This window comes from Coregonus clupeaformis, chromosome 30, assembly GCF_020615455.1.
Source record: "Coregonus clupeaformis isolate EN_2021a chromosome 30, ASM2061545v1, whole genome shotgun sequence".
NCBI lineage: Eukaryota > Metazoa > Chordata > Actinopteri > Salmoniformes > Salmonidae > Coregonus > Coregonus clupeaformis.
In genome coordinates, this window is record NC_059221.1 from 24,563,695 (window position 1) to 24,581,026 (window position 17,332).

Genomic DNA, 17,332 nt, shown 5'->3' on the forward strand with positions numbered 1-17,332 from the left:
CTGATGTCTCTACCTGCCCCTGTAGCTGTCTGATGGCTAGTCTCTACCTATCCCTGTAGCTGTCTGATGGCTAGTCTCTACCTGCCCCTGTAGCTGTCTGATGGCTAGTCTCTATCTGCCCCTGTAGCTGTCTGATGGCTAGTCTCTACCTGCCCCTGTAGCTGTCTGATGTCTCTACCTGCCCCTGTAGCTGTCTGATGGCTAGTCTCTACCTGCCCCTGTAGCTGTCTGATGGCTAGTCTCTACCAGCCCCTGTAGCTGTCTGAGGTATGTGTTAGTCTCTACCAGCCCCTGTAGCTGTCTGATGTCTGTGTTAGTCTCTACCTGCCCCTGTAGCTGTCTGATGTCTGTGTTAGTCTCTACCTGCCCCTGTAGCTGTCTGGTGGCTAGTCTCTACCTGCCCCTGTAGCTGTCTGGTGTCTGTGTTGGTCTCTACCTGCCCCTTTAGCTGTCTGATGGCTAGTCTCTACCTGCCCCTGTGTAGCTGTCTGGTGTCTGTGTTAGTCTCTACCTGCCCCTGTAGCTGTCTGATGTCTGTGTTAGTCTCTACCTGCCCCTGTAGCTGTCTGATGGCTAGTCTCTACCTGCCCCTGTAGCTGTCTGATGTCTGTGTTAGTCTCTACCTGCCCCTGTAGCTGTCTGATGTCTGTGTTGGTCTCTACCTGCCCCTGTAGCTGTCTGGTGGCTAGTCTCTACCTGCCCCTGTAGCTGTCTGGTGTCTGTGTTGGTCTCTACCTGCCCCTGTAGCTGTCTGATGGCTAGTCTCTACCTGCCCCTGTAGCTGTCTGATGTCTGTGTTAGTCTCTACCTGCCCCTGTAGCTGTCTGATGTCTGTGTTGGTCTCTACCTGCCCCTGTAGCTGTCTGATGGCTAGTCTCTACCTGCCCCTGTAGCTGTCTGATGTCTCTACCTGCCCCTGTAGCTGTCTGATGGCTAGTCTCTACCTATCCCTGTAGCTGTCTGATGGCTAGTCTCTACCTGCCCCTGTAGCTGTCTGATGGCTAGTCTCTACCAGCCCCTGTAGCTGTCTGAGGTATGTGTTAGTCTCTACCAGCCCCTGTAGCTGTCTGATGTCTGTGTTAGTCTCTACCTGCCCCTGTAGCTGTCTGATGTCTGTGTTAGTCTCTACCTGCCCCTGTAGCTGTCTGGTGGCTAGTCTCTACCTGCCCCTGTAGCTGTCTGGTGTCTGTGTTGGTCTCTACCTGCCCCTGTAGCTGTCTGATGTCTGTTAGTCTCTACCTGCCCCTGTAGCTGTCTGATGTCTGTGTTAGTCTCTACCTGCCCCTGTAGCTGTCTGGTGTCTGTGTTGGTCTCTACCTGCCCCTGTAGCTGTGCTAGTCTCTACCTGCCCCTGTAGCTGTCTGATGTCTGTGTTGGTCTCTACCTGCCCCTGTAGCTGTCTGATGGCTAGTCTCTACCTGCCCCTGTAGCTGTCTGATGTCTGTGTTGGTCTCTACCTGCCCCTGTAGCTGTCTGATGGCTAGTCTCTACCTGCCCCTGTAGCTGTCTGATGTCTGTGTTAGTCTCTACCTGCCCCTGTAGCTGTCTGATGTCTGTGTTGGTCTCTACCTGCCCCTGTAGCTGTCTGATGGCTAGTCTCTACCTGCCCCTGTAGCTGTCTGATGTCTGTGTTAGTCTCTACCTGCCCCTGTAGCTGTCTGATGTCTGTGTTAGTCTCTACCTGCCCCTGTAGCTGTCTGATGTCTGTGTTGGTGTTCCTCTGTAACAGTTACTGTATGACCTCTTTATTTGTTCCATGGCTTGGTCTGGTTGGGTCTGGCTTGGTCTGGTTGGGTCTGTTTGGGTCTGGCTTGGTCTGGTTGGGTCTGGTTGGGTCTGGCTTGGTCTGGTTGGGTCTGGTTGGGTCTGGCTTGGTCTGGTTGGGTCTGGTTGGGTCTGGCTTGGTCTGGTTGGGTCTGGTTGGGTCTGGCTTGGTCTGGTTGGGTCTGGTTGGGTCTGGCTTGGTCTGGTTGGGTCTGGTTGGGTCTGGCTTGGTCTGGTTGGGTTCTCCTTGTGTGATTCACTGGCTCTTTTCACCTCCTGTTCTCCAGGGACGTTTGGTGGCAGGCTTTACGTTCTTGTTAACTCAGCTAAGAAGCCTCAGCTCCCATCACATCCAGCAACACAATTCCACAAAGCTGATTCCAGAGCTTTACAGTATGCTCCACCAGACATCAAGGGAACTGTTTTTGTTAGCTATACAAACGTCATAACTGCCACAGTGTTAACAACAAACTTCACATGTGATTAATAACACATCTACTACTGTTAAAAATGCCTACATAGCTGAAATACACTGATGATATCATCACGATTCTAGTAGACTTGATTTAGCAACATCCAAGTGGACATTCACAATTGACCTCCATAACTGCATTCCACATTTCCTTCCCCCTTTCCTTCCTCCTTTCCTTCCTTATTTCCTTCCTTCCTCCTTTCCTTCCTCATTTCCTTCCTTCCTCATTTCCTTCCTCCTTTCCTTCCTCCTTTCCTTCCATCTTTCCTTCCGTCTTTCCTTCCTCCTTTCCTTCCTCATTTCCTTCCTCCTTTCCTTCCTAATTTGCTTCCTTGCTCCTTTCCTTCCTTCCTCCTTTTCTACCTTCCTCCTTTCCTTCCTCCTTTCCTTCCTCCCTGCACTGAAATATTAGCACACCGTGTCACATGATCAGAGTCTGGTGGCCAACATCAGACAACCCATTACTGTAATGTTTAGTAACCTGGTTAGAAATGAGCCCTTTCCCATCCAGTGATGTTATGTTCACCGTTAAAACTTTATAGCAGTACTACGCAGCCTAATGACCCTATTCCTCATACAGTACATTAACAATCACAATACTTGCCATCTGAGCACCATGCATGTTGGCCTGTAGCTGAGGGCAGTGTTTATTTCATGTTTAATTTATCGCCACCTTTCTATGAATGAGGTTTAAAAAGGCCCTCCTGTGCCTAACACTTCATTCCATCACTTCAAACGCTCGCTCAGCTTCATCTGACAGCAGGCTACAGCTTTACTTGGGATTCTTCAAGTACCCATACTAACCTCTACATCTACATTACACTGCACGGCCCGCTATTCAGGAAAGAAAACATACTGAAATATATGCACAGTTGCTTTTCAACCACACAGTTACATTTCCTTCACTATTAATCATAGCATTTCCCATTGTTCATAAACACGTACTACACTATGATTTACTGTGAAATTAGTTTGGCACATGCCCTTTTCTAGGCCCATCTCTATTTCATACTAGTTCAAATCACCCGGAAGACACAAGGACTCAAATTTGCGTTAGTCACCTGTAATACTAAAACAACGACAGTATGTGTGTTGCATACAATAGCAAAGTCAAGGCCTTTGAGACCTTTATATAACTCTGTTTCCCAGAACATGTTAGTCTGGTGAAATAGGGACTCAGTGTATATAATTTAAGACTCATGAATGAAATATGAGGCGCTCACATAGAATGGGTAGAATTCAGACACAAAGTTACGAGTTAAAAGCTATGGAATGGCAATGTGGCTGAAATTGCATTTGAAAGCACTCTCAAAATTCTGAGTGCCACCTCCAAAATCTGCTCATCCTCTGGGAGGACAGCCAGTGGAACAAAAACAAAACCACTATTCATAGTGAATGACAACCTTTTTTACCTCAGCACAGATAATGTTTATAGTGTACATACTGTGGATTCATGTAAATGATTATATTATGTTTATCGTCTACACAGCCAACGCTTCTGTTCCATGTATAGAGAGACATTAAACACAGGACACTTCCTGTTTCTTTTATACCGTATTTCACAGTGTGTATTCACATACTGCATTCTTCACACTGCTCATTCTAATATACACTGAGTGTACAAAACATTAAGAGCACTTGCTCTTTCGGTGACATAGACTGACCAGGTGAATCCAGGTGAAATCTATGATCCCTTATTGATGTCACTTGTTAAATCCACTTAAAATCAGTGTAGATGAAGAGGAGGAGACAGGTTAGAGAAGTATTTCTAAGCCTTGAGACAACTGAGACATGGATTGTGTATGTGTGCCATTCAGAGGGTGAATGGGCAAGACAAAAAATGTAAGGGCCTTTGAACGGGGTATGATAATAGTTGCCAGGCATAGGGCTGTTGCGGAGACAGTATTACCGCCACACCGGCAGTCATGAGTCAGGATCACAGTCAAATTCCATGTGACCATTGAGTCACGGTAATCTCCTTTTATGCACACGGGACATGTTTTGGTAGTACTCAACTCGCTAACGAACATCAGTTCCTAATGGCCTGGTACTCAGGGCTCTATTGTCCCTCTAACCACTCTGACATCAATGCAAATGCAAATCCGAAAATCACATCAAACACTTATCATCAAAACTGTATCTTGCTTTTAAAACTCACCTCACTGTGATGATGAATTTGAAGAAAGAAATGAATCGCCTTTGAGTGAGGACCGTATTATTATGCATACTGGATGGACTGGTTACATACGTTATGCTACGCTCCAAAATTCTAACATTTCTATCCACGAGTCTGGGAGAGAACGCGTAGCCCCGTGTAGCTCAGTTTGTAGAGCATGGCGCTTGCAACGCCAGGGTTGTGGGTTTGTTTCCCACGGGGGGCCAGTATGAAAATGTATTCACTCACTAACTGTAAGTCGCTCTGGATAAGAGCGTCTGCTAAATGACTAAAATGTAAATGTGATGCTGTTGGTTCATTGATTGTGCATGGCGGCTCACAGTTAACCTATAATTATAGTGAATTTGTATTTGATTTTGAATAGCCTAGTAATATGGAATTGTTTATATGTTCATAAATAATAGGCTGAGACATTACCTTTACATAATATCCCTCCACCGTGCGTTTCCATCTCCTCCTCTCTCTCCTTTATTCCTTTCTCGAGCGCGTAGACGGGCTGTCAACAGTTTAGTGAAATACTGTGTGTTTCGTTGCAAAAACATGTTACAATCCATGTTCCCTGAACAGATTTCACTTGTTTTCCCAAATTAAGCACTGGGTAGCTGCAGGAACAGGGTTGAAGAGCCCATGGCATACAGAGTTTGGGCAGAATCACCTGTCACGCAGCGAGAGCATGCTCCTCAAACAGAGGAATGAAATAAGTGTTTTTATATTTATTTCTCAGCTGCTCATATTAAGTACATGCTCCGCTATAAAACCGAAGTAGCGGCATCACTGAAAAACAGACCGGTGGGCCTCCATTCACTATAACAGTAATCCTTAATTTGTGTACTTGTTTGACATATTTACTGCACTGTAACAAGCATTTCGCTGCGCCTGCTATAACATCTGCTAAACTGTGTATGCGACCAATAAACTTCGATTAGATTTATATTCTGTCTGTTTACTCTGTTTACTGTAGCAGCACCATTTCACCAAATCAAATTCTGGGTATATGTAAATGTATTGGCGAATAAAGGTGATTCTGATTCTGATACTGATCATACCTTACAGTATCCTACAATACAATAACACTATTTTAATTTTTGCCGCAGGATGTATCACGACTCAGGATAAGACCCAGATAAGACCCAGATGCAGAAACGGCAGGCAGGCTCAGGGTCAGGACAGGCAGAATGGTCAAAACCGGGAAAAACTGGGAAAACAGGGGCTAGAGCAAAACAGGAGTACGGGAAACCCGCTGGTAAGCTTGAGAAGACGAACTGGCAACAGACAAACAGAGAACACAGGTATAAACACACTGGGGATAATGGGGAAGATGGGCGACACCTGGAGGGGGGTGGAGACAAGCACAAAGACAGGTGAAACAGATCAGGGTGTGACAGGATTGGTAGTTAGTATCGTATAAATGATTAAAAGTACCACAGCGGTAAAGAAACCAGTGACTTCTCCATTAAGCCTAATATCTCACTCTGATCTAAACCACTGTGTACAGTATTATGTGCTCTTTCTTTTTAGCATTATTTCACCATAAATATTTCTGTTTAGCCTAACTGGACAGAATCATTCCAGTTGAATGTTTACCCAACAGGTGGCTGAATGCTGTGCTACAGCATAATTGATTTGATCTTTAAATAGTAAGCAGCTAATTACAGTTACAATTTAGGCCAGTTGCTCTGGCTGAGTTACCCAATGGGAACTGAGGGTTTCTCAGAGAAATGTAGCTCTACAGGAAAACGATTGCCTCGAAAAGGAGTCCGATTTCGATGGTATTGTACAGCTGGGACCTGTTTGAGTCCACATCTGCCATAGAGGTTTGTAGGGTCTATCCATTCATATAGTTACATGGACTTTAATACAGAACATTCTCCGACCTCTTGGATATCCTGGGACTTTAGCCAATAAATGCAGAATACAAGACAACTCAGGGAGACGATTAGGATATCTTAATCATTACTCGACTATGGTTTGTTCAAATAACTGTGCAAGCTCAGAGACATGACGTGAATGAAATGCAACACTGACAAACCGTGGGATATTCTTAGGAGAGGAAGCTCCCCCTCACCTCCTTGCGGAGAGAGAGAGAGAGAGAGAGAGAGATGAGAGAGAGAAAGTAAGAAAAAAAGAGTGAGAGTTTTGTGAGCATGTTTAATTCCTACCTCCCAGAGAGGTCTTCCATCAGGAAGGTCACTAGTCTCCATTAGTGGCAACAGAACAGTCAAGAGGAACATTCACTCCTTACTGTCCCCTTTCATACACCGATATCATCTCTACACACACTCGCTCCTTAATTAAAATACTTCCTTAGTTCCATCTCCAAAATGGACACCTTTGCAAATCCAATTATCATACTCGTTATTGTAGGGATTACTTTTCCCTCATTGATTAACTGACTAATGTCTGTCTCATACATGGTCTCATTGACTAACTGACTAATGTCTGTCTTAGTTTAGCGGTTAAGAGCGTTAGGCCAGTAATTTAAAGGTTGCTGGTTTGAATTCCTGAGCTGATTAGATGAAAAATCTGTTGATGTGCTCTTGAGCAAGGCACTCAACCCTAGTTGCTCTGGAAAAGAGTGTCACTAAAATGTAAATGTTAGGATGAGTATCAGAGGTGGGGCAGTGTCATCTGACTAATGAATAATCCCCAGGAGCATGGTTAGACCCAGTATTGCTCTCCCTGGGCCAAAGTGTTCAGAGAGGGTTCTAGCAGATTAATCTGTGCACTGCCAAGGCTGTGCTTTAGCCTACAGAACCTGTTAAAATCCAGGTAGTCAAATTTAAAAGAGGCCAAGAAAAAGAAATGAGCTCATTTTAAGGGCAGCATTCACCAGGTTGGGTCCATTCAGCTGCAGCAATGAGATACTCAGTCTGTCATAATGACACAGTAGGATATCAACATCGCTGCAGGGATAACTGGTGCTGATTGGACAGTGAAAGTCCCTTACTGACTCATGTAGTTTAATGAAAGCTCTGCACTCTGAGACTACTGTTTTGTGAATGATGGTCATCTAATAATGGTCAGTGTGCTAAAGCTTCTACACAATGTCTCCCTTCCATGCTGAGTTGACGAATGATAGGGGATACATGTCACACATGGGGTTTTGCATTTAAATGCAAAGTGGGGTGGGGTTTTGCATTTAAATGCCCAGTGTTTCCCAGCAGATCTCTTTTAATGCGTGTACAAGTTGGCGTGCAATGGGAGGACGAGAGGGGGGACGGTGTGGCCTAGTCAAAATTCAGTGAAACCGAATCATGAAAGTGTGTACGTGTGCAGCTTGAGTGGCCATCTTCATCCGGATCCACCCTCCTTCTCCGAGGGCACGCCCTCCTTCAATTGTCAGCACTTATTGTAGATAATGCTATTGATTGTCCAAACTAATTGTTCATTTTGATAGATATCCTGTTGTATCAGCGTTAGCGCTTTAGATGATGTTGGAAAGGTTGTTTGAGATGTGCGGAGCACTCCGATTATTTATTGATGATTGTATATGTGATCACATGGCTGCTTCACCACAATGGAAATAATTCACAGACTTTGTGTTATCCTCGATGATTTTACTCATGTGCATGAATGCTTTTTCAAGTTTTATGTGTGTTTTTTGTTTTTTTTATGGTCAAATTAATAAACGAAACTAAAACAGCAGTACATAAATAGAGAAGCTTTCTGTCTTTATCATTTCCATGTCTTTTTTTCATGTTTAGTTGTATTTAGTTATTTATCAGAGGACCTCACAAAAGGTGGCACATAGCAGCTACAATCCTCCTCCTGTCACAGAAACATGTGGAGAGCTATGGAAATATCAATCCCTGCTAAAGCAACATGGGAAACATGTGGAGAGCTATGGAAATATCAATCCCTGCTAAAGCAACATGGGAAACGTGGAGAGCTATGGAAATATCAATCCCTGCTAAAGCAACATGGGAAACATGTGGAGAGCTATGGAAATATCAATCCCTGCTAAAGCAACATGGGAAACATGTGGAGAGCTATGGAAATATCAATCCCTGCTAAAGCAACATGGGAAACATGTGGAGAGCTATGGAAATATCAATCCCTGCTAAAGCAACATGGGAAACATGCCAAAACAAATGTATTAAACTGTACATGCTCTTGAGAGATGTCCAAAACGATTTCAATCTACCTATTAGACATTACTGTCATTCAATGAATAGTGCCTTTAGAAAGTATTCATACCCCATGACTTATTTAACATTTAGTTGTTACAGCCTGAATTCAAAATGGATTAAATTGATCGTTTTTCTCACCCATCTACACACAATACCCAGTGATAATATAGTGAAAACATGTTTTTAGAGATTTTTGCAAATTTATTGAAAATGAAATACAGAAATATCTCATTTACATACGATTTCATACCCCTGAGCCAATACTTTGTAGAAGCACCTTTGGGAGCAATTACAGCTGTGAGTCTTTCTGGGTAAGTCTTTGGTCACCTGAATTGTACAATATTTGCACATTATTCTTTAAAAAATCAAGTTGGTTGTTGATCATTGCTAGACAGCCATTTTCAAATGTTGCCATAGGTTTTCAAGTAGATTTAAGTCAAAACTGTACCTCAGCCACTCAGGTACATTCTTCTTGGTAAGCAACTCCAGTGTAGATTTGTGTTTGAGGTTATTGTCCTGCTGAAAGGTGAATTAATCTTCTAGTGTCTGGTGGAAAGCAGACAGAACCAGGTTTTCCTCTAGGATTTTGCCTGTGATTAGGATCCATTCAGTTTCTTTTTTATCCTGAAAAACTCCCCAGTCCTTAACGATTACAAGCATTCAAATAACATGATGCAGTCACCACTATGCTTGAAAATATGGAGAGTGCTACACAGTAATGTGTTGTTGTGGTTTTGCCCCAAACATAACACTTTGTATTCAGGACAAAGAGTTAATTGCTTTGCCACATTTTTTTGCAATCTTACTTTAGTGCCTTGTTGCAAACAGAATGGCTGTTTATTCTGTACAGGCTTCCTTCTTTCACTCCGTCAATTAGGTTAGTATTGTGGAGTAATATATAAATCCCTGCTAGGCAAATCCCCGCCTTATCTTAGCTCATTGGTCACCATAGCAACACCCACCCGTAGTCTGTGCTCCAGCAGGTATATCTCACTGGTCATCCCCAAAGCCAACACCTCCTTTGGCCGCCATTCCTTCCAGTTCTCTGCTGCCAATGACTGGAACGAACTGCAAAAATCTCTGAAGCTGAAGACTCTTATCTCCCTCACTAACTTTAGGCGTCAGTTGTCAGAGCAGCTTACCGATCACTGCACCTGTACACAGCCCATCTGTAATTAGCCCATCCAACTACCTTATCCCCATATTGTTATTTATTTTGCTAATTTGCACCCCAGTATCTCTATTTGCACATCATCTCTTGCACATCTATCATTCCAGTGTTAATACGAAATTGTAACTATTTTGCACTATGGCCTATTTATTGCCTTACCTCCATAATTTACTACATTCGCACACACTGTATATATATTTTCTGTTGTATTTTTGACTTTATGTTTTGTTTACCCCATATGTAACTCTGTGTTGTTGTTTTTATCGCACTGCTTTGCTTTATCTTGGCCAGGTCGCAGTTGTAAATGTTTTATTTCTATTTTTTATCCATCCTCAGTTTTCTCCTATCACAGCCATTAAACTCTGGAACTGTTTCATAGTCACCATTGGCCTCATGGTGAAATCCCTGACTGGTTTCCTTCCTCTCCGGCAACTGAGTTAGGAAGGACGCCTGTATCTTTGTATTGATACACCACCCAAAGTGCAATTAATAACTTCACCATTCTTCAAAGGGATATTCAATGTCTGCTTTTTTGTGTGCTTTTTTTTACCCATCTACCAATAGGTGCCCTTTGTGAGACATTGGAAAACCTCCCGTCCTTGTGGTTGAATCTGTGTTTGAAATTCACTGCTCGACTGAGGGACCTTACAGATAATTGTATGTGTGGGGTAAAGAGATGGGGTAGTAATTTAAAAAATCATGTTAAACACTATTATTGCATACAGAGTGAGTCCATGCAACTTATTATGTGACTTGTTAAGCAAATCTTTACTCCTGAACTTATTTAGACTTGCCATAACAAAGGGGTTGAATACTTACAAACATGAACATCAAACATCTCATAATGCAATTACTGAGAGATTACTGGGAGTTCATATGAAAATTACATATGATTTCCTAGCCCTGCAACACTGATGACTTGAGAAACAGATAATATTATCTGAATGTTATGGGAATGATTACATTTACATTTACATTTACGTCATTTAGCAGACGCTCTTATCCAGAGCGACTTACATCAGCAGTAATCTTAAAAGCCTAGTGTTGTTTACATTTGAGATGGTGAGGATAGTCAGACTGCTCTCATAGACTAGACGTAACATAGTAAATGAAAATCCAGACACTCAAATTACGTTTACGTCATTTAGCAGACACTCTTATCCAGAGCGACTTACAAATTGGTGCATTCAATTTATAGCCAGTGGGACAACCACTTTTTTTTTTATGGGTGGGTGGGGGAGGGAGGGGTAGAAGGATTAGTATGATATGTTACGTTTGGTATGGTTACATAAGACAGAAGGTTACTTAGTAGGGTAGTTGGTCGGGGTGGATGGGTAGGTGTATCGGGGTGTATCTGTCATCATGGACAACTTTAGCATTTGAGCTAATTAGCAATTTTGCAACTACTTACAATGTTTTAGCTACTTTGCAACTATTAACATGTTAGCTAACCCTAACCCTTTAATCTAACCCTAACCCTAACCCTTTAATCTAACCCTAACCCTAACCTTAAAGAGCCACTGAACACGCCAATTGGCATGTGTTTTTCTGTTGCTCATTCGAAAAAGATTTCACTCTTGGAGGTGTGTTTCCTGACCGATTCCACGTTTGGTTAATGATGTTTGTCCCTCATGAGACACTGTAGACATGGAAGCCTATTTCACTTCCTCAAAATCCCCAGAATAAATCTAAGAACTTAAGAAATCTGTAATTAATTTTGAAGTTTTTGCCAAGGTTGTTTCAGTTGCGCAATTTTACATCTAACTAAGGTGTTTGATGCAGTATTTCTCAAGTTAAAAAAATGCGTGATGTGTTGTCTTATGTAAACAAAGTCGGGCTGCTGGGCAGGTCTGTCTCACTGTCTATGCAATCACCGCAGCTGTTCATCTCACGTTAGTGAGCAAATGTACATCGTCAAATCAAAACCCAACCTTCATTTACTCGTTGTGACGCACGGATGTTCCAAACTCCGTTTTAGACGAGACTGACTTTATGACCGAAATCATCCTATTTACACTTTGTAGTCAATTTTGACACTAGAATAACTCTTTCTGACTCATATCGATACCACATAGGCCATTTTCAAAGGGATTCATAGATTTTTAACCCCTAGCCTAGCTAACGTTAACCACCTAGCTAACATTAGCGTTAGCCAACCTAGCTAACGTTAGGCACAACAAATTGGAATTCGTAACATATCAAACGCTTAGCAATTTGTAACGTTGTAAGAATTGCAATTCGTAACATATTGTACAATTTCCAATTCGTAAAATTTCATACGACCTGTAATCCGTAACATATCATACAAAATGGTTTATGGACATCCACAAATGAATACATACCATACGAAACATAACGTAACATATCATACTAATTGGAGTGTCCCGGATTTCCATTTACTATGTTACGTCTACCCCTGAGTCCAGGTTGGGATAGTGCAGTGGGAAATGCCTGTAGAGCAACATCATTTTTTGACATTGAACTACTTATAACAACAAATGTAAATGATAGATGATTCTGTAAGTATTCATTTGCTATTCCATGTCGAAATAATGTATTATTCATCCTCACTCTTACTACCATGACAGCACATTGCGTTCCTCTGCACTGCATGTAAGCTTCTTAATGAAATGTGATGCAAGGATCCTGGGAAAGCAAAACCAATAAAGTAATGTGACAGGAGAGAGAGAAGAGAGAGAGGAGAGAAGAGAAGAGAGAGAGGAGAGAGAAGAGAGAGGAGAGAGGGGAGAGGAGAGAGGAGAGAGGAGAGAGGAGAGAGGAGAGAGCGAATAGAGAGAGCAGAGTGAGTGTTTGGTTCTTAATGTGTGTCCTTCACAGAGTTGTGGTGCTCTGAGTCAGTGTACATCCTCATTTACCCAGCCTCCTCTTTCTTTGAGAATTTCTCTCTCTCCTCCCCCCATCCAGGATTACGTCTCCACTGCTTGGCTCATTGACTCCATTAGATTTCAATTATGTATCCTTTACCCCTCTTGTCCTGTAAATCCAGGGAAGTGGTAAAGTAGGGAGAGAAAATATGCTGTGTGGGGCATGAAAAGAGGATGGGTGAGAGAGAGGGAGTAATGTAAAAAGATTGGTGGAGATACAGAGGCAGAAATACATTATTTATTCATCATGATGCTTCTGTAATTATTTCTATTACCAGATAGATTGCCTTCAGTTAATGGGCACTCTCTTATTTCTGTCTATATTTCTTTGAAGTCATTTTTATGCTCCAGAGTGGAACATCAATGCAAGGCAATAGGGGATCCAAGGCAGTATGTCCTCTGGAGTGGGATCAGAGTGAGAAAAAGGCTGGACTGTGAGAGTCATCTGTGGCTGTTCTCCTCCTCACCTCCTGCTTCTAAAGCCAATGTCTTTGTCCCATGGGTCACAGTGTTAGTATTGATGATTGGTGTCCTCTCTTAACCTCTCTCTTGACCAAAAATAATAATCCTTTCACTCTTTCCCATTCATTTTTAATGCTCAATAAAACTAGATAATGTGTCCCAAAACAGCTACATTAGTTTATGGAATATACATTTAAGAGCATTTTGTGCCATTACTATTAAGAACAGTTGTTTTTTTACTTATAAATTAATGATATATATATATATATAATTTATATAAACCCATTCATTCTTGAAGAATATAACTTAGAAATGCCTCATGAGCTTAGTTCAACTGTCGTATCCCATCAGAACCCAAAATCTAGGTTTGTTTTGCTCCAATGTTTGTAAACAATGTAAATGTAAACAAGCACTAACAGCCTCAAAACATGGTTAGAACTATAACTTTGACACCTTATATGGTCAGTCCTAGCATCCATAGATCTGTCTATGAATTTGAGTGGTTACATTTCTCCAGGCCCATCCCTCAGCTTTTTACCAAAAAAGAGGCAGGGGTGGCCGCTTTGTTACTGTTTCAACTAAGGATTCTAGCTTTAAATTTCTTCAATTATGACTCAATTAAGAGATCACAAAAAGAAAGTACCGTAAAGTTGTATTGAATTGAATTGATTTTTCTTTGTTCTGCAATGAATTTGTCAATATAGATTTGTATGTGCATGAGAGTAAGTTTAGTATTCTACCTCTTTGAATGCAAGACAGATAAGGTGCATCACTGAGTAAATTGAAAACCTATTTAGTTCATGAAACATCTGCTTATATCCGTGAGCTTTAGAACTCAGAACAATTGCCCTGCTCTAATTGGAGCATACTGCATGGCATCATGCAGAAGAGACTTGTAGGGCCAATTACTTGATTGTTTGTGACAACTGTTTACAAAATGCCACAGTTGTTTACAAAACGGTCTCTTGAAACATACAGTTGAAGTCGGAAGTTTACATATACTTAGGTTGGAGTCATTAAAACTCGTTTTTCAACCACTCCACAAATTTCGTGTTAACAAACTATAGTTTTGGCAAGTCGGTTAGGACATCGACTTTGTGCATGACACAAGTAATTTTTCCAACAATTGTTTACAGACAGATTATTTCACTTATAATTCACTGTATCACAATTCCAGTGGGTCAGAAGTTTACATACACTAAGTTGACTGTGCCTTTAAACTGCTTGGAAAATTCCAGAAAATGATGTCATGGCTTTAGAAGCTTCTGATAGGCTAATTGACATAATTTGAGTCAATTGGAGGTGTACCTGTGGATGTATTTCAATGCCTACCTTCAAACTCAGTGCCTCTTTGCTTGACATCATGGGAAAATCAAAAGAAATCAGCCAGGACCTCAGAAAAAAAAGTGTAGACCTCCACAAGTCTGGTTCATCCTTGGGAGCAATTTCCAAATGCCTGAAGGTACCACATTCATCTGTACAAACAATAGTATGCTAGTATAAACCCCATGGGACCACGCAGCCGTCATAAGGCTCAGGAAGGAGACGCATTCTGTCTCCTAGAGATGAACGTACTTTGGTGCGAAAAGTGCAAATCAATCCCAGAACAGCAGCAAAGGACCTTGTGAAGATGCTGGAGGAAACAGGTACAAAAGTATCTATATCCACAGTAAAACGAGTCCTATATCGACATAACCTGAAAGGCCGCTCAGCAAGGAAGAAGCCACTGCTCCAAAACCGCCATAAAAAAGCCAGACTACGGTTTGCAACTGCACATGGGGACAAAAATCATACTTTTTGGAGAAATGTCCTCTGGTCTGATGAAACAAAAATAGAACTGTTTGGCCATAATGACCATTGTTATGTTTGGAGGAAAAAGGGGGTAACTTGCAAGCCGAAGAACACCATCCCAACCGTGAAGCACGGGGGTGGCAGCATCATGCTGTGGGGATGCTTTGCTGCAGGAGGGACTGGTGCATTTCACAAAATAGATGGCATCATGAGAAAGGAAAATTATGTGGATATATTGAAGCAACATCTCAAGACATCAGTCAGGAAGTTAAAGCTTGGTCGCAAATGGGTCTTCCAAATGGACAATGACCCCAAGCATACTTCCAAAGTTGTGGCAAAATGGCTTAAGGACAACAAAGTCAAGGTATTGGAGTGGCCATCACAAAGCCCTGACCTCAATCCTATAGAACATTTGTGGGCAGAAATGAAAAAGCGTGTGCGAGCAAGGAGGCCTACAAACGTGACTCAGTTACACCAGCTCTGTCAGGAGGAATGGGCCAAAATTCACCCAACTTTTTGAGGGAAGCTTGTGGAAGGCCACCCGAAATGTTTGACCCAAGTTAAACAATTTAAAGGCAACGCTACCAAATACTAATTGAGTGTATGTAAACTTCTGACCCACTGGGAATGTGATGAAAGAAATAAAAGCTGAAATAAATCATTCTCTCTACTATTATTCTGAGATTTCACATTCTTTAAATAAAGTGATGATCCTAACTGACCTAAGACAGGGAATTTTTACTAGGATTAAATGTCAGGAATTGTGAAAAACTGAGTTTAAATGTATTTGGCTAAGGTGTATGTAAACTTCCGACATACATTTTAGTCATTTAGCAGACACTCTTATCCAGAGCGACTTACAGTTAGTGAGTGCATACATTTTCATACTGGCCCCTCCGTGGGAAACGAACCCACAACCCCTGGCGTTGCAAGCGCCATGCTCTAGCAACTGAGCTACAGGAGGGTCTTCAACTGTAAATAGATTCATGCACGTTTCAAACAGGTCAGTAGAACACTTCGAGTCCTCCCAGTTACCATACTTCCTTTCTGTGTATTTCTACAGTATTGTAGAGTTGGCAAGAACAAGGACTAGTCAGGACATTACTAGAAGGCAATATGATCATGTGCCATTATGCTTCATTGAAATCAATTAGATCAAATTCCATCTCTGCACCAATATCACAGCCATTCAGTGATAAAGGCCATGCCCCTGCTTTGCTGTGATATGTGTATCGGTTTCATGCCCATGTCTGGCTGTGGCATGTCAACATTTCTTAAGCATCAGGTAGCCCATGGATAATGGATTGAGCTGGGCACAGCAACCTGGCTGGCACTGAGGCTATGGAACCTAATCTGCTGGAACCATGGTTCTGGCAGCAGCTGATACAGCAGACAGGTCTGGTGTTCATTCAGGCCAAATGGCCCTGTTGTATTGGCACAGAGGTGAACGTTTGAACATCTTGAAGAAAAATCTGGCCTTAATGGCCATGTACTGTTATAATCTCCACCCGTCACAACCAGAAGGGGACTGGCCACCCCTCAGAGCCTGGTTCCTCCCTAGGTTTCTTCCTAGGTTTCTGCCTTTCTAGGGAGTTTTTCCTAGCCACCGTGCTTCTACATCTGCACTGCTTGCTGTTTAGGGTTTTAGGCTGGGTTTCTATATAGCACTTTGTGACATCTGCTGATGTAAAAAGGGCTTTATAAATAAAATTTGATTGATTGATTGATTGAACAGTCAGCCCAACCATTATCTCAACAAACAGTGGGTGACACTGGAGGCCCAAGCCCACAAAGACAGCCAGGCAGGAGTCAGGGTGTTACTGGAGGCCCAAGCCCACAAAGACAGCCAGGCAGGAGTCAGGGTGTTACTGGAGGCCCAAGCCCACAAAGAGCCATGTATGAGTCACAGGTTATCATGATCTGTTGGTTTCAACATTTGAAGCCGTAGCTAACGTTGAGAAGGTTATGATCGACTGCCAGTTAAAGATAACATGACAAGAGACAGAGTAAAACACCTCTCCTTTGGAGCACTCAACAAAAAAAGCAGATTAATTTAATCTGCTCACTTTAATCCATTGTTCAGGATGAGTACAGGTGACTGACGTCTCTCAGAGGAAGACGTCAGTTTGACGTCCAAACGTCAGTCACTTGTACTGATCCAGAACCTGCCTTTTTTGTTGAGTGCTCCAACTCTTTTCTGCCTTGAATTAGTCTTTTTTGACGTTTTTCTTGGTAAGCCCTTTTGTTGGATTTTCGTCTTGTTGTTGAGCACCCCTCCTACCATTGTTTGTTTGCTGTAGCGCGGTCTACCTGAACTCACCACCAGAGAATTACATCCCCTTCAATCTTCCTGTCCTGTCTCAACTGATCTGGTATTTCTATAAATCACCATGACTATTGGCAAGAGACCCTCTCTTAGGAGCTGATACATGTTCTCAAACAATAAAACAGTCATTTTTAGATTTATAGACTGTTAGCCTG